We start from the raw sequence: 18,779 nt of genomic DNA on the forward strand, positions 1-18,779 counted from the left end.
CAACTTACGACTGATAAAACGTAAGGGATGTTGTCCATTATCGTCTTCCTGGGACAGGACCGCCCCCAATCTGACTGCAGAGGCGTCCGTTTGTAGGAAGAAGTTTCTCTGAAAATCAGGTCATTTCAGTACAGGATTGGTAGCAATACGCTACTTCAACTGTGCAATAGCCTGTAGTGCTGTATCATTTCATGACAGATCACCGGTTTTATTTTACTTTAAGGCATCCGGAAAGGTAGCCGCAATCGATGAACATTCCGGTATAAAACGGCAATAACACCTGACGAAGCCAAGAAAGGCTCTTATTTGTTTCTTTGTAATGAGTATCAGGATTTTGTTGATGGTTTCGATTTTTGTTAGTTGTGGTCGGATAATACCTCCCCCTACAGTATACCCCAGGTATTCTCTAATGCTCCTATCACTGTTTTCCTTCGATTGATATGGAGACCGGCCAATTCCAGTGCATTCATGACCTTCTCCAGGTGGTGTATATGAGAGGTCCATGAGTCACTATAGACCACTATAGTGACTATAGTGATATAGACTCAGATAGATTTTTGCATTATTTCATTATGTTCATTTTCTAACGTTGGAGTTGCTTGTGTTTGGACAGACGTGCGCAGACGGCAGTATATTTGGGTGTTGCCATTAAGGGATGGCTGTACTTCATTGATATAGATTGCCAATAGTTCACTGTGACCGATCAGCAATAAAGCTGTGCAGAGCTTTGCCTTGAGAAAGACCTGTGGAGGTCGAAACACGTGTTGGCATACAACTCTGACGGCATACAACTCTGACATTTGAACACGGAAAATGAACATAATTAAATAATGCAAAAATCTATCTGAGTCTCAGTTGAAAATCATTTTTGTATATGGACTTGCAGCAATGGCGACACTTAAAATTACTAATTAGGCATATGTATAATTTGTGTTAGCTGGCAGCGCATCCAATGGTGGAACATTCACTGTCTCTTTACTATATCATCTAGGTACGCTGCTGCGTATGCTTCATGTGGCTGTAGGATGATGTCCATTAAACGTTGAAACATTGCTGGGGCTCTGTGTAGCCCGAATGGGAGCACCTTAAATAGGTACAAACCTTGATGACTAGCACATGCAGTCTTTTCTCGATATGATGGCTTTAAGGGAATTTGCCAGTAGCCCTTTGTATGTCTATAGTGCTGATATATTTGGCAGAACCTAGCCTCTCCAGCAGCTCATCCACTCTAGGCTCTGGGTAGGCTTCATAACTTGAGATAGAATTTAGTTGTCTATAGTTTATATGAAATCGGGTAGATCCGTCTGTTTTTGGCACCAAAACTATGAAGGAGCACCAGGAACTACTGGAGGGCTCGATGATGTCCATACGTAACATCTCCTCGATTTCATCCCTTACCACCTGTCTCCTGGCCTTAGGGATCTGATACAGTATGAATCTAACCATTTGGCCTGGCATTGTATCAATACAGTGTTCGGCTAGTCTTGTTCTACCCGGGAGACTTGAAAATGTCTCCACATATCGTTCCAGTTTTTCTGTTAATTCTTTTCTTTTGTTGTCAGATAGGGTTGTTCCCCATTGAACATCTGCCAAAGTGGATAAAGGTCTGCTTGCATATTGTTCTTCTTCGTCCAGTTGAGAAGTGGTCATCAACGCCACCTGGTTCGGCCCAAACGACCTTTTCAGCAGGTTTATTTTATGAGATGGGGATCGGTCGGGTTGATGAACTCTAGTTGACCAGACCCACCACATTTTTATTGCATCGGGGCCCCTCCACTGTGCTAAACACTTGTTGCTGCTGGTGGTTAACAGCACCAGTACGTGGTCACCAGGTCTGAATGTTCTCATCTGGCTCTTTTTATTATAAGGTTTCTTGACTGGTTTGCGATCTTCCGAGATTTTCCTTGGCCATAGCTTGCAACAAGTCCACGTTGGTTCTCAGTTCTTCTACCTATTCGGTAAGTGTTAGCTCTTCGCTACCTTCCCACTCTTCCTTCGCAATGTCCAATATTGTTCGTGGTTGGCTCCCAAACAGCAACTCAAAAGGTGAACATCCTGTAGAGGACTGCAGTGTATCACGTAACACTGTGAGAATTAAAGAGAGTCCTCTGCCCCAATTCTTCCCCTCATGTTCCACTACCCTCTGCAGCATCCTCTAAATGGTCTTGTTGTAACGTTCTACCAGGATATCCGTTTGGGGGTGGTACACTGATGTCTTGAGTTGGTTGATTTGTAGTCGTTCACATACTTGTCTTAATACTATAGACATACAATTGGTACCATGGTCTGTGAGGACTTTATCTGGTAGCCCTTCTCGGGCAACAATGGAATCAGCTGGTCAAAAACTTGCGCTGAGATAACTTTGAGAGGGAATGCTTCCGGGTATCTAGTGTCATAGTCAACGATTACAAGCAGATATTTAGGTCCCCTGCAGGCCGGTTTGAGTAGGCCCACAATGTCCATACCGATTCTTTTGAAGGGAATGGTTATCAGAGGCATACGTTGTAGTGGGGCTCTTGTTGGTATGGTTCCGCTGGTTATCTGGCATATTGCGCATTCCTTACACAACTTGGCCACATCGCTGTAAATCCCTGGCCAGTAGAACCTTTTTAACAGTTTTTGTTGGGTTTTAAGAGAAGCCATATGTCGTCCACATGGGTGATTATGTGCTCCTTGTATCACCGCTACATGATGGGCCTTCAGCAATACCAGCTGTTCCTTTTCACTTCCATCTTCCGCTTTGTATGCTCGATACAGCAGTCCATGTCTGTAGGTGAATCCAGGTCCCTTTTTCAAATCAGGGTTTTCTCCTTGCATAACCTTATCTCTGGCAACTCTAAGGGTGGGATCCACAAGAGTTTCTGCTCGGATGGAATCCTTGTGGTCCCCTAATTCCCACCCTTTGGGCCGGGTCGCATATATGGCTTGACTCCGTGCTAGTCGGTTTTCTCTTAACTCACAACAAGTCCTTTTGGGTTTCTCCTCCTTCGCTTCTATTGTCTCACGTGAATAGGGGGCTCCACGCCACCAATTATTTTCAGTGGTTTCCATCACCCTTTCAAACTGAGGCAGGTTGGTTCCTATCACAACCGGGGTGGGCAGCGAGGGTAAAACGATGTAGTGCGTGTGCGAAAATTGAGCTAAACAACATGGCGCCGGTGCGCATCCATTTTAGACATTTACTTCCATCACCACAATGAAAGCCTACGTTTTCGTGGGCTCAGTAAGTAAACGTGAATTCTGCAAACGGTTGCATGGTCAGGATTATCTCAGATGAGCTAGCGGGAAGGAATGCTTGTTGTCTCGTCCACTGAAGGACGAGCCGAGGAGGGTGTGGGGCTCCACAGGTGCGGCAATAAGGTGTGCTGGGAAAGGAGATGAAATAAAGAAGCTGAAGTTTTCCACTTCTATCTGGATTTTTCCACTCTGTGCTCCCAATGCTTGCTGTCTGCTCTTTGGCGGAGGGCAGATGCAACCATGAAGCGGTGGGGATTTATCCCAATAAAGAGCTGAGATATTGCTCAGAGAGGAGAGATAGAACTGGACCCCGGGTGATGAAGTCTCGCTGAGAGGGAGGACGCTCTGCTCCAGACCCCGTTAGCATGAGTGATCTCTGCCTACCTGCTTTTGGGACTAAGCAGTGTTGTGGAGGATCAGATGAAGGTGTCTTCTGCAACCACTACTACGGTGATGTTCTTTATTCCTGTTTACATCTAATTCTGTATATGTTTTGTGTGTTAGTTATATGTATGTTTATTCAGTATGAATAAAGGGCCTATAACGAGCCATTTATTTTATCTTTCTTACCAGCAGTCTATGTGTGCTTCATTGCCTCCCGGAGTCCACATTTTTGCTTCTGTTCGGGGTAAGAGGGTGCAGAAATCCGAGGCATGTGCCTCGAAAAGCAAAACAAACGGCAGCCTGGATATCTGCTGATTCATTTTGTATTTCTATGTGTGCTTTCTTCACCGGATAAGATTTAACATCCCTGCGTATGCAGCGTATGGGTATGAATATGTTATGAAGATAAGAGGAATCACCCACGGTTGCGAGATGGCGGTCTGTTGACTCCTGCTGTCCAACAAGGCTTGCGTAGGAACCCCATCAACTCGTACAGCAACAGTGTATGGACCGGATAAGTGACGGCCTGCTTCTCCCCTCATGTATCCAATCTCCATAGGGTCAACACCCCTTTATTCATGCAAAACCGGGCAATATGCCCCCATTCTCCACATTCAAAGCATTGGGGTTGATGCTATCCTGTTCCCGTCGTAGCGAATAAGGTCTCATATCCAGCTTTTCTTTCTTCTGGTTTGATGGGGCGTTCTTGGGTCTGTCTCCATCTTGGAAAGCTAGTTCTTGTCACCTTGGACACTTGTATCTCTGTAATTGAGGTGATTGGTTTGGGCTGTTCCCCTGGTATGGGTCTATTAGCCGGCCTTCTGATATGCCGAGGCTATATCCACATCTTCCGCCAACGTCGGTCTATGATGTTGTCTAACCCATCTTTGCATCAGTCCCGGGAGGGCCTCCAGGAAGTGCTCCAGTATCACCATGTCCAATACTTCTTGGTTAGTGGCAGATGGTGGTTGCAGTTGTTTCTCTACTAGGTCCTTGACCCGGTAGTACAGTTGTCGTGGACTTTTCGTGGATTTAGTCTGTGTCATGGCCACTGGACAGGAACCCCAGTTTACATCCCCTAAACGGTACAGTTGGACCCAGTCCTGGCGCCTTTGGTGCCAGGCTCATAAGAAAGTGTGCTCTGCACACTTTTTCCCTTGGGGACGTGTCATTCCATCTCATATCAGTCAACCAGGTGTACCTGGGCCAGGTGTGGCCATAGGAATCAATGAAGCTGCACATGCAGCATCATTTGGGAGTGGCTGGGTGGAACCATCTAGCAGAGCAAGGGGGCATGGCCACGACCAGGCTATTTAAGCCTGCCCCGCCCACAGGCCTAGGCTTTGCATTATTCTGCCTAAGCAGTGTAACGCTCACCGCCACCTGAGAAGCACCTTACCTGTTTTCCAGTGCAACCACCTCGGAGAAGCCTCTTACCTGTCTCCCAGCAAACCATCTGAGAGAAGCATCTTACCTGTTCTCCAGCGAAACAATCTCCGAGAAGCTTCTTACCTGTCGTCCAGCGAAACCATCGCGGAGAAGCATCTTACCTGCATAGCCAGCCAAACCATCGTGGAGGCGCAATTTACCCATTTTTCTCCATCAGAACCAGCTGAATCATCGCTGAAGCGTCTCTTACCTGCTCACAGTGACTCCATCCGTGATCGTCCAGAGCGCACCTACCTGGCTCGTGGAATACAACCACCAACTGCGCGCCTTACCTGACCTTCAGCTCAGACACTAACTCTGAATATCTACACGGTCAGCTTCATCGCGGTCGCAAGCATCCTTCATCCGCCGCCAGGTCCGCGCACCACAACTCTTCTCCAAGCACCGCCAGAATATATGTAATGTATCGACCTTGGAAGGTTTGGAACCGATGGAAGTACATCTAACATGGATGCTGGAAGATTCGTGTTGCGGTCTATGCATCATCCAAGATGGCCACCAGCACGTATTTACGCACAACGCACCAGTGCTCCGATGCGTTGTATCTAAGTACTTTCGTATCTTACCAGCGCTGTGTATCTGAATCTCTCGCTACCTATTATTGCTTCCTGTTGTTTATTCTTCTCTCTTCTTCCACTATCTTACACTGAGGTTTACGTACTATTTTTTGGGTAGCTTTCCTTTATACGGTTGGATCCCTGATAATCGCACTTTGAGGTTTGTTCTTTGACTCCTCAGTCTCTGTATCTATCCTTCCTGCTACGTACCTTGTTTACTTTCACCTTGCCTACCGTTTCATTTCAACTTACTCTGTTTTCTTCCGCCTGGAATTTCTTCTCTCTAGTGACAGTTTACCCTTTCTAAGGCTACTAATCACCAGTTTGTTGGTTCGCCGTCTTGGCGTTCTTCTACCATCCGGCCATTATCCTGTGCTCCTGGTGTGCCTCAGTTCCTTCAGCACCACCGGCTACTATAAACTGCCTTTTGTAAATGAATTCTCAGTTCTCTCGATCATACTACACCGAAGAAAGGATTGGACTTGCTTCTACTCTTCTACTCAACCTGAAGAAGACCATTCACACAGGGTTTTTTCAGCATACAGCTTTTTCCCTGGAACAGCGGGTTGGCTCCTGGGAGGCTTCTGGGATTTGGTTCCTATCCGGTCACGGTGGCCTCGGGTAGTCACGCCCGTATTTGCATCAAAGAAGGAGTAAAGAAACCAGAAAGACACGAAGGAAAAAGAAGACGGAACTCCAAGAAGATTCCGCCGGTGATTCAGGTGAAGAGGAGTTGGAAAGGAGGGGAACCAGGGTTGCAAGTTTTGACAGTATACAACGCCAAAAGACAAAGAGAATGGCTACTCCAGAACAGGTTCAAGAAATGTGTAATGCCATTCAAGCGCTACGAGGCGATATGCAGAATCTACAGGCTGAAAATCAATCTCTTCGTCAGCAAATAGCTACCTGTTACGCTCACCTGGTTTCCACAGGGGCATCGATCGGACCCGGACAGCTGCGGTCTCCATCAACGTGATGCGTAGTGAAGAGATGACACTCTGGACTGGCCCGCCTAATATTGTCTGCTGGACTCGTAGAAGTATTCTCCTGCAAGTGGAGAAAGGGATTTAGCCACCCGTGGACTTTAGTGATGCCGCCCCCCCCCCCCCCCCCAACTGTTCTCGTTCTTCCCACTAATCACCTCCGATATCCCCTCTTGGTAACCTCACCTTATGTTTTTAAATGATGAGCTCTCCATCCTGCATGGCATGCAGGGGCGCATAGATACCAGTTACTTCACTGGTTTGAAGGTACTGGAGGAGTTCCGGAGGAATATTGACTCCAGTGTCTATAAAGTTCAAAGAGTTCAATATGTCCGATGTTCACTCTTCTTCCATTCCCTGGTTAGGTTGCAGCTGGGTCCAAAAGAATATTGCCTGGAGGCAGCTGATGGCGTTCAGGTAAGAGTCTGTATTACCAAACACTGTCCGGTAAAAGTTGCATGAGTTTAACTTGCTGTTTTCTCTCCCTTTATAGGTGTGGCATAGATAATACATCCTGTGGTAAAGCAGGTAAGCCTATGGTGGCAAAGAGATTGTCTTTGTCGGTTTTCTCGGCTCACCTTGTTATTCCTTTTGTTTTCCCCCCAAGTGCTGGGTTTCGACGAAGAAAATGATGGAGGCAGCGCCGAGTTGAAAGATGCGCTGGACTGGTGAGTATAACGCGGCGCTGCTGCTGGCGAAGCGACGCATGCTGAAATAATGTCCTTTCCAGGCTCGGACATGTGCTGGGTCTGGAATCAGGTAAGGAATCAAATAATGTCCGTGATCTAACCTCTTCTCCTTTCTTTTCCTTTTGTCTAGGAGCTACGGATTCGAGGCGGGTGTGGCAGAAGACTGGATGCTGACTTGCAGACACGGTGAGCGTTACGCTGCTGGATGCAGATTAACACGAAGCATGAGCTGCTGTTCGGGCATGGTTTAAATAGCCTGCAAAGTAGTCCCAGGTAAGAAGTTCCCCAGAACCACACCTGAGTAAAAAATAGTCCCTGTAATAAAATAGTCCCATCCAGGCCTCATGTTGACTTGGACTCATTTGCAGCATGGTCTGCATAAGGTAAGTAAAGTCTATGAGCCTGGCGCCTATGGCGCCAGGACTGATTTCTATGATGAGCCTGGCGCCTAAGGCGCCAGTACTGAATCCAAACAGCCCCCAGCCGGGGCTGTTGGGGTTTTAATGAGTATCTGGATGCCTGCTCCCGGGGCTGATGGACTCGGTCCGGATGCCCGGGGGTAGGCATCATGACAGCACCCCCCCCCCAAGGTCCCTCCTAAAGTTGTTCTTCCCCTTGGCCCTGGCTTGTCTGGGAAGTCCTGATGGAATTTTTTCACTAATTGAGGGTCATGAACGTGGTCACTATGTTCCCATGACCTTCCTGTGGTCCTTAACCCTTCCAGTCGATTAAATAAAAAAGTTTTGATTTAACCATTTTAGAGTCCAGGATGTTTTTTAACTCGAATTCAGGTTCTCCATCTATTAGGATGGGGTCAGGTGGTTTGGTTAATCTTGTCCCGGGTTGAACTGGTTTTAGAAGTGAAACATGAAAGACAGGATGAATCCACATATTAGAGGGTAATTCTAATTTGACGGCCACCGGGTTGATAATGGCCTTAATGGTGTAAGGTCCCAAATATCTAGGATTAAACGTATGAGTTCCTTTCAGAGGTATATGTCTTCTAGCCAGCCAAACTTGGTCTCCGATTCGATATGTTGGGGTCCCACTTCTATGTTGATCAGCATTTTTCTTGTATTTCTCTTTTGCTTGTTTCAAATGTTTTGTTGCCTCTTTAAAAGCTTGTGTAATAGTAGAATGCAGATGAGTTACTGCCGGAATTTCTAAATGCTGGGGCGAATCGAGTTCTGAGGTTCGAGGATGATGTTGTCATGGCGCGGCGGGGATGGCGGATGTGGAATCGCTGGCGGTTCTGTCCGCCGTAGCATTCCACTCCTCATCTTTTCCGCGTACCGCTCTAGTCGTTGTACGCGATCGTGACCCGGAAGTATAAATCACTTCACTTCCGGGTCGCATACGCGTTGCAACATTTCCGGGTTCCCTCCTGTGTTGCTGCCGCTCCCGTTACTGGTGATATTCCTGCCTTTCTGCCTTTCGTTTCGCTGTTTCCACGCAGCTGTGTTCCACCCTTGTTTCTCTGCCTTGCGCATTGCCTCGTCCTGGTCTAGCCTTCCTTTCTCCTTTTCCCCTTTCTTTTTTGCCTCTTCTTACCTCTTCCTTTACCCCTTTTTCTTTTTCCCCTTCCTTCCCAGTTTTGTCCTTCTTTCCTATCCCTTTTACCTTATTTGGATCCTCCTCCTGCCAGACCTGTGCCTGCCTACCGGACTGCCTGTGTTTTAACCCTTGTACCTATTTGGAACTTCCCTCTATCTACCAGACCCGTGCCTGCTTATCGGACTGCCTGTGTTTAATCCCTTGTACCTGTTTGGAACTTCCATCTACCAGACCCGTGCCTGCTTACCGGACTGCCTGTGTTCAATCCCTTGTACCTATATTGGAATCTCTGCTTGCCCGACCTGTGCCTGCTTTTCGGATTGCTCTTCCATCAGCGAACTTACCTTCTTCGACCATCCACCTGAAATACTACTTCTAGGGGTTTTTTGTGCCTTCTGGCTTTTTTCCCCCTGTGAGGCGCTCTCGGTAGGATAACCCCCGTTGCCCCTATCTTAGTGGCACGGTGGCATCCTATCGAGGGCGTCCTTATCTTCACAAGAAAAAAGAGAAGCCTCCACGACATAAGGACGGAAAGATCAAGCAGAAAGAGGAAGGTGAGGAGTTGAGGGAAGGGGGAGAATCCGCCATTTCATCAGAACAAGAAGATATAACCGACATTAGTGACAGATGTCAATATATGGTATAAAAGGGGCTTTGTCCGGTTCCTGAATGTACAGAGTTATTGTATGCGTATTCAGAAATCCATAAAATGTCCTTCCAATTACTTTCGATTTGGTGGAGCATACAACGTAGGTATTGTTCAAGAGTCAGGTTGGTTCTCTCCGTCTGACCATCGGTTTGGAGATGGTGACTGGTTGATAACCTTACGTTGATTTGTGCCAATTGACAACACTTCTGCCAAAATTGCTAAATTAACTGACTACCTCGGTCAGAGATCAATACGGAAGGAAATCCATGTATTCGAACAATATTTTCGAGAAATTCCTTGGCCAAGATTGAAGCAGAAGGTAATCCTTTTAAAGGAATAAAGTGGGCCATCTTGGAAAAAAGATCCACAATAACTAGAATGGTGTTGAATTCATTACATGGCGGTAGATCTGTAATAAAGTCTAAAGACAAAGTGTGCCATGGTGTGGGTGGAATATCTAAAGATTGTAAAATACCAGCTGGTTTCTTCTTTTGACTTTTGTTCTGTGCGCAGATGCCACAAGACAGTACAAATGACTTTACATCTTTTCGCCAGGTGGGCCACCAGAATTGTCTTTTACTTTTAGCTTCAGTTTTTGCAATACCTGGGTGCCCTTCCATCAGAGCTTCATGGTAATTGGAGATGACTTGTTCTTGTAGTTCCTTGTGTGGTAGAAATAGACGCCCTTGATAGTAAGGTAGGTCATTGACAACTGAATAATCTGGGCCCTTTTTAACCCAGTCCTGCAGGGCTGCTGAATCGAAAAGTTGTTGGATCTTTAAATGAATATCTTCTAAGGTCTGTAGAGTAGTTATCCCAAGAATTCTTTGTTCAGGAATTATAGGCACCGGTTCCGGGTTCGAATATGCTTCTCCCATCCCAATTCGGGATAAAGCGTCTGCCTTACCATTCTTACAACCTGGTCGATAAGTGATCACAAAATCGAATTCGGCAAGGAATAAGGCCCATCGAAGTTGACGCGATGATTGGGCCTTGGCTGTTTTTAAATACTGCAAGTTCCTGTGATCGGTGATTACAGTAATGGTATGCCTGGCACCGAGAAGATAATGCCGCCAAGCCTTGAAGGCGGATTTGATGGCTAACAACTCTTTATCGGTAACCGCATAGTTTAATTCGGGGGCCGAGAATTTTCTGGTCCAAAATGCTACTGGATGAAGTTGACCGGTTTCCGGATCCTTCTGGGACAGGACAGCCCCCATGTCTAAACTGGATGCATTGGTTTCAACTATGTATGGGAGCTTGGGGCGTGGATGCTTTAAGACAGGTGCCGATGTGAATTTCAATTTCAGTTCTTGGAAGGCTTTTTCAGCCTCTTCGGTCCACAAGAAGCGTTTGTTTTTTCGCAAAAGTGCTGTGATGGGGTGTACAACATATGAGAAGTCAGGAATAAATCTGCGGTAGAAATTAGCAAATCCAAGCATGCTTTGCACCCCTTTAACTCAACTGGATGATGGCCACTTGAGAATTGCGTCCACCTTTCGAGAGTCCATTCGGACTCCTTTTTGATTCAGGATAAATCCAAGGAATTCAACTTCTGTAGCATGAAAAACACATTTTTCCAATTTTGCATATAACTTGTGCTGGCGTAGTTTCTCAAGGACTGCACGAACGTGCTTAACATGGTCTGATTCTGAGGAGGAGTACACTACAATGTCGTCTATGTATACGACAACACAGACGTCAATGAGTTCATGAAGGACATCGTTCATAAAATACTGGAAGGCTGCTGGTGCATTGCACAACCCGAAGGGCATCACCTGATATTCGAATAATCCGTACTTGGTCCGAAAAGCGGTCTTCCATTTGTCGCCCTTCTTTACACGTACCAGATGATATGCCCCTCGGAGATCTAATTTAGTGTAGATGCAAGCATCCTTTACTTGGTCTAGTAGTTCGGGGATCAGAGGCAATGGATATCGGTTCTTCACCGTGATCTGGTTTAATGCGTGGTAGTCTATGCACGTTCTGAGGTCACCCTCCTTTTTGGGCACGAAGAATAAAGCTGAAGATGTGGGGGACTTAGATGGACGAATGAAGCCATTAGCAAGGTATTGGTCCAAGTATTGTCGTAGGTGACGGTTTTCGGGTTCCGTAAGGGCGTAGATCCTACTGCATGGAGGTTGTGCACCTGGTAAGAGGTCGATTTGACAATCGTATGGTTTGTGAGGCGGTAATGTGTTTGCCTGCTCTTTTTGAAAAACATCTTGAAAGTCTTGATATTCCTAAGGTTCGCTTTTACCAGACTACGCTGGGTAATACAGACTCTTACCCATGCGCAACCTGCAGCATTTCAGGTGAACTCTTCTTGGATTAAGCTGCAATACAGAAGAGATAAAAACGAGTGAATAACAGACAGTTGAACTCTATAGGCATTATACTTTTTACAATCTGAGGATATCGGACCAAGTCTGATGTATTCTGCGCAATCAGAGACAGGGCATTGTGTAGCTCCACATTAGCCTTCTGCAAGGAAACGGGATTACCTTTCCTCACCATGGATTCTAGATCTTCATATAATGAGTTTTTGATAGGATCTAGCATTTTTACAAAATTAGCTAGTCTACGCCACAAAAGTTTTGATGCCAAAGAGGTAAATCCTAACTCATGAAGGATTATCGGATTAGGCATGGAAAGAGGCAAATATGGTACCTTCTTCCAGATCATACCCTGAAGCGCATTTAATACAGGTCCAATTGATAATAAACATAGATCTAGCCCATATAAGATGATTGGTTCCACTTTGAGTAAATAAAACTCAATAAGTGGAATGAGCGTAAATTTGCATAATTTACTGTGAATGATCTTCATCTGACCGATCAATGGCAACGCCTTAATTGAGATTGCCATTTGCCATTTAGTTACGGAGTCAGTGTTTGTCAGGTTATATCCCAGATACGTGACTCCTGGAGCCCGAGGAATCTCATTTCTATTGATGGACCATTTAAATGATACTTGTTTTCTTTTGTTACTAAAAGTAAGTATCTTTGATTTACTAGGATTTACTGACAAATTCTGGGTTTCACAGAAGTTAAAAAACCACTGTAGTTTATGTTGTAGACCAAAAGGAGTACGATCTAAAAGGATTATATCATCGGCAAATGCCATCCAGTTTATACACAAGTCCCCCAATTTTGCTGGAAAAGAATCAAACTGGCTCCAGAGCTCATCTACATCAGCTAGATATAAGTTAAAGAGGGTTGCCGCCAAATTACACCCTTGTTTGACCCCCGATCAAAACAGTCTATTCTCACCCTATAGCTAGTGTTTGAGTGAAGCATTACAATCATTGCTATCAAATGGTCCGGAATCTGAAACAATTTCAACTTCACCCACAAAATTTCTCTAATAACGCAGTCGAACGCTGATGATAAATTGACAAATGGCATATATATAGGGCCTTTTTTATCTTGCCTTGTGCTCTTCAATAAGTGAGCAAGAATTGTTGCATTTAGTTGAGTCCCCAACCCTTTTCTGAAACCAGATTGATAACGAGAAAAGGTCTGAGAGACAGATATAAAGGCGTTTAGTTCTTTAAGAATTAATGCAGCAAACACCTTTGCTGAGATGTCTATCAGAGCAATGGGTCTAAAATTGGCGGGATCCGCTGTATCTCCTTTTTATGTAACGGGATGACTAAGGCAGAAGTCCACGAGGGGGGCAAGATTTTTGTTTTGAAAATAAGCTCAAAGCAGCGATGTAAATAAGAGGCCCAAAATTTTGGATCGTCTTTCAATACACACAGAGGAATTCCGTCTGGGCCAGCTGCTTTTGAAGGCTTAAGATTCATTATTGCAAGCTCAATTGCATCCATCTCCCATGGGCATTTGCTAGGTAAATCTGCTATACATTCCTCATATTTGAGCGACTTAAACTTTTCAGGCATCGCATATTTAATCTGGAAGAACTCAACCCACGCTTTGCCACTTACTGTAGAGGATTTCTGTGACTGGCTTCTATTCAAGGGGTCTCTTAATAATCCCCAAATCTCTCTCGTTTTTCGACCACGCATCATGATAATCAGTTGTTGATTCTTTTTCATATGAATATTGAATTTTAGAGGTCTAATATCATTTCTGTATTTAGCCAATATTTCCTTTTTTCTATCCTTTACTTGAACAAGCGAGAATTTGTGTACCCTTTTCAGGTCCCTAATTTCTTGATTTTTTTGTCTTTTTCTGTTTGCAATTGCCAGGTCAAATACACCCCCGCCTTCGACAACCCATACATGCTTATATGTGGAAGATATATCATTAAGATGTTTGCAAATCATTTTCACATTCCATAAATCCAACCACCTACATTCAGCCATTGACAACATTTTCGGATCAAATATTAGCAAGTCACGATTCACAAGACCTGTTCAACCAACGACATGTGTTTGAATTCCATCTTATTGATAACATATGTCTATCAATTTCAGGCAATTTTAAGGGATCATGCAATTTGTGTTCATCTAAGTTGCACACCAGAGTACAGCTCAAACAAGAGTGATCACTGAGAGATGATTCTTCAATTATACAATGCATAGCCGATGTGGCTAAAGAGGTCGATACAACTATGTAATCAATAGAAGACTTGTATCAGCCTCTTTTCCAGGTCATTTGAGGCCCCTCTGTTGCAAAAGGAATTACTTGCATATTCCAGTCGTCAAAAAAATGAACCCACAATTGTCCTCTTTCATGAGACAATAATGCGAATTGATTATTTAGGGGTTCATACTCAGAATGGCAGTGTAACAACGAGGAGTTAAAGTCCCCGCCGAGAATGATTTCAGCGTTAGGCAATTCATTCACAATCACCTTCAAGAGTGCATTCAACTTTTCTAATATTCTTTCAACTGGCGACCTAGCAGGGTTCCAGTACAAGGATAAAGCTACTAACGGAACATTCTGGGTGTTACTGGACAATATGACAATGGCAAGGATTTCCTCAGAGACATGAAGCTGCTTTATTACCACATTAAAAGCCAATGATACTAGAATTGCAAGACCTCCTCTTGGGCGCCCTAGGGGGCCCTTTTGTGCGTGGCTAAAAAAGCAAGAGACCCCTTCAATGGGCATGTCTGTGATGGCCATAGTTTCCTGCAAAAGGATAATTGCAGGCCTTTTCAGACATAACTGTGTCCTAGACCAAGTCATAAGGTTCTTGTAACCACAACAATTCCAAGATTTTACAATAAATACATTTTGTATGAGTTGTTAACCACAGTATTTTCCTTAATCATCGATTTCATCAAGGGCTCTAGCCATGCAAGGCTTTTTTATTATTTGATCAACAGATTCTACCTGTGAATTTACTTTTTCATGTAACATAGTCAATTGGATATCCCTTGGCTCATTTTTTTGATTGGATTTTATCTCTACATCTTGGTAATCTAAGAAATCAGACGCATCCTCCATTGAGTGAAAAACAAATAACTTATAACCCAGAAACTCAAGGTCTCTATAGTGGGCCCATATTAAAGATGCAATTATGGGAGATTGCAATTTACAAATCATTCGATAATTGCGTGAAAAGGGTAATTTAACCCACTCAATGTCATTTGAGACTAAATTACGTAAGGCTGGTATCTGGTGGAAGATTTTCATTATCGCCGCTCGATTTAAGCTGGGTTTATCAATCAAGTTACAATCGGCCCACCATCCCATTACAGATTTCATTTCAAAAGGTATTTCTTCGCCTTGGACCTCATTTCCCACTTTTACTACATTTACGGGATTATCCGAAACTGGATCTAGAGGCCCCTTCACATCTAATAAGAGTGGCATCGGGGTGGTCTGATGACCACTTACTTCATTGCTTTTTTGGATGACAATTTCATTGCCTACTAGTTTCTCCACAACATTCTCCACACATTCCGGAGAGTCATTCATCACCTGTACAGACATGGACGTCAGTTTTTTATCAATCTTCTCAAAGAACCTCTGTAATTGTGTTTGTATTAGCATTGGAGAGTTCTCAGAAGTCTTTTCAGAGGAGCTACTTGAGGGAGGCAACTTGGCCTCAACCGATGGCTTGCTCACTTCCAAAAGCACCTGACTCTCGTTATTCAGTTGGGTTATGTCAATACCCATATCATCCAATTGCCTTTGCGCAATACCCATTTTGGAGGAGATGGGGATAACTGTTGTTTTAGTTTTTATATTTTTAGAATTTTTCTTTTTTTTTTTCAAGTCGACTAGGGGTAATGCGGGAAAAGTAGCCCGTCCTTTTCTTTTTTGAGCTTTCACATATTGTTTTTTTGCCTTTCTTGACATAAAAAACAAAGATTGCGGTGGCTCAAAAGCCTCTGCATCATTCAGTGTGGGATCTTCTGACACTGAATGGTTGGCCATATTTAGATCAATCAAGTCTGTGAGTGCTGATGGACTATCTGGTTTGTCCGAGACCATATTCACTGCTACCAGAAGATTTCCACCATCTTTTTCGATAAGCTCTGGAGGGACTAGATTCGCTGAGACTACAATGTTTTCAAGGACCAGTATCCGGTCATGTTGTAATTTTGCAATCTCAAGACATTCAGAGACAGATGGAAAATTGTACTTAACTACAGACTGCTATTGTTCCTCAGATGCCTCTCTTTTTAATTCATATATCCCCTCAGTTTGGGAAGAATGTTCACAACTTGGAGGCTTAACTAATGGGCGTTCCAACTGCCTTGCAATCCCCAGTTGTGAAGCCCAGAAGTTATTGCATTTTTCCTGAGACATCATGAATCCTTCGATTCTACTCAGGGTATTCATGATTTGTACGTTGGAATTACTTAATGCATGTAGCGCTCCATGTGTGTACTCATGACCTTTGTCCAACAGGTTCAGAATTCTTGCTAACACTGGAAAGTTTTGGAGTTCTTGATTATTCAGGTCAATTAAGGTATCCTCCAGTGGATAGAGAGGAAAAGACGAGTTTGGTAAACAAGGACTTTCATTTCTCTCTTTCGTTTGAGTTGCACCCAAGCCCAACACAGGAGACTGTGAATTACCTGATTCATTATGTATGGGGGGTAACTCATGTGCAGGCGAACTGGCCTTCCTCATGTTGTTTACATTAGATAAGTCATCTTTTTTCATGTCCTCTTTTAGCTGTTTCAGATATGCTGCAATTGCAGCATGAAAGTGTACTTGTTCCCTAAATTGATAAGAGCTCGCGGCTGGCGTAGATGGCCCATTAGACAGTCTTGTTCGACTGTGTAATTCTGCCAGCACCACCGGAGCGACTAACGAGGTATCTAATGGAGGCAAGATAGACTCATCTCCAGCAATACCCAACAGTGAATTGTCGTTTATCGGAACGTTGCTAATCACATTTCTTGGATATATTAAACCATTGGAGGGTTCTGTGCAACTGCCCTTCTCTAACTTGTAGGTCTTTACAGTACTGCCCACCTGTGTGGGATTGGTTGAATTAGTGCCTGCTGGAGAGCTCACATGGGCGTTTAAATCAATATCTGTGATCGTGCTGCACGTATTACAACCTTTTTTTTTTGGCTGATTCACATGAATATCATTACCTTCTTCTTCTGAAAGGCTACCCTCATATGCAGCCCCGAGGGATCTATTAAGACACCTTTTCCCATTCCTTAACTTTTTCACCATCTTGAGTCTTTCACACTGACACAAGGGGTAGAAGTACTTCACACTATACTATCAATTAATACTTCTATCCACGATTTGCTCAAGTCGAACACAAAACTGAATGCACACCAGAACTCCTTAAACCATTTGCTAGATTCCTTACAGAATTTAGCCTGATTCCGCCACAAACTTTTCAAGGCAGACACAATAAGCAACTATTATCTTACGGTCAGAGATTTCCAATTTCGGATACCACACCCCCGCACTTCCAAACAGCCTAACATCCACTTTCCAATGCTATTTACAAAGCACGCTGTTCACCAGTATAATCACGTATTACACTGACTACTGGATTTATTTACAGAAGCGTTCTTTAAACCGACCAAGGGCCTGTCTCAACCATTGGGCCAATACCAGAGATATACACACTCGACCCAACACCAGCACAATAAGCCTTAGATCATAATACGCCAATATGGTTGCAACAAGGGTACAGTGCGTTATGGATCGTACACTACACAGCAACTCTGATGAAAATTTAACACAAGGTAAGAAAAAAACAAGAGTTAACTTTACGTTAAGACACAGCTTAACATACTTTACTTTAACGTATTGTGCCTTCAGTCCCGTGCCCATTGCCTCCACGCTGAACAGCCAAACAGCCAGGGCACTTCCAACGCACTTCACGTGCATGCGCACACGTGCGCGGGCCCTAGGCTGATATAGAGGCTGCAGGGCGCAGGTGGGCAGGGTCGTGAGCGGGGTTGTAGAAGACACTCAAAGGAGTCTAGAAACAAAGGGAGAGACCGTGTTAACATGGAGACAAAACGTTGTAACCTTCAAAGCATAAAAGCCCAGCTCCAACAGGAAAATGGAAAGTTACTTTTTGTTAGTTTCCACGTTTCGCCAGAATTGCTTGAAGGCACCTTCCTCTTCCACATACAACGTGAGCCACGGATGTCAAGTGAAAAGTCAATGCAGCAGGAGCAGCATGAGCAGCCAAACAGCCAGGGCACTTCCAACGCACTTCACGTGCATGCGCACACGTGCGCGGGCCCTAGGCTGATATAGAGGCTGCAGGGCGCAGGTGGGCAGGGTCGTGAGCGGGGTTGTAGAAGACACTCAAAGGAGTCTAGAAACAAAGGGAGAGACCGTGTTAACACGGAGACAAAACGTTGTAACCTTCAAAGCATAAAAGCCCAGTTCCAACAGGAAAATGGAAAGTTACTTTTTGTTAGTCTCCACGTTTCGCCAGAATTGCTTGAAGGCACCTTCCTCTTGCACATACAACGCGAGCCACGGATGTCAAGTGAAAAGTCAATGCAGCAGGAGCAGCATGAGCAGCAAAACAGCCAGGGCACTTCCAACGCACTTCACGTGCGTGCGCACACGTGCGCGGGCCCTAGGCTGATATAGAGGCTGCAGGGCGTAGGTGGGCAGGTGTTAGGGAGAATTCTCTGTTTAGGCTGAATTTCCTAACCTAGTGAGTCCCCCAGCGGCTTTGCTGGATTTCTGGAGTTTGTTTTTTTCCATCCTGCCAAGAGTGAGACTCTTTTTCTCCCACTCTTGGACATGGATGTGTGTAATTCCTTTGAATGTCAATGTGTTCTATGGGCTATGGGGTCTTTTACTCCATAGGGTCTCATATATTTTTCTATGTGTGTTACACCGCACCCTACGTG

This window comes from Ambystoma mexicanum, chromosome 8 (assembly GCF_040938575.1).
Source record: "Ambystoma mexicanum isolate Mex_15411 chromosome 8, UKY_AmexF1_1, whole genome shotgun sequence".
NCBI classification, from domain to species: Eukaryota; Metazoa; Chordata; class Amphibia; order Caudata; family Ambystomatidae; genus Ambystoma; species Ambystoma mexicanum.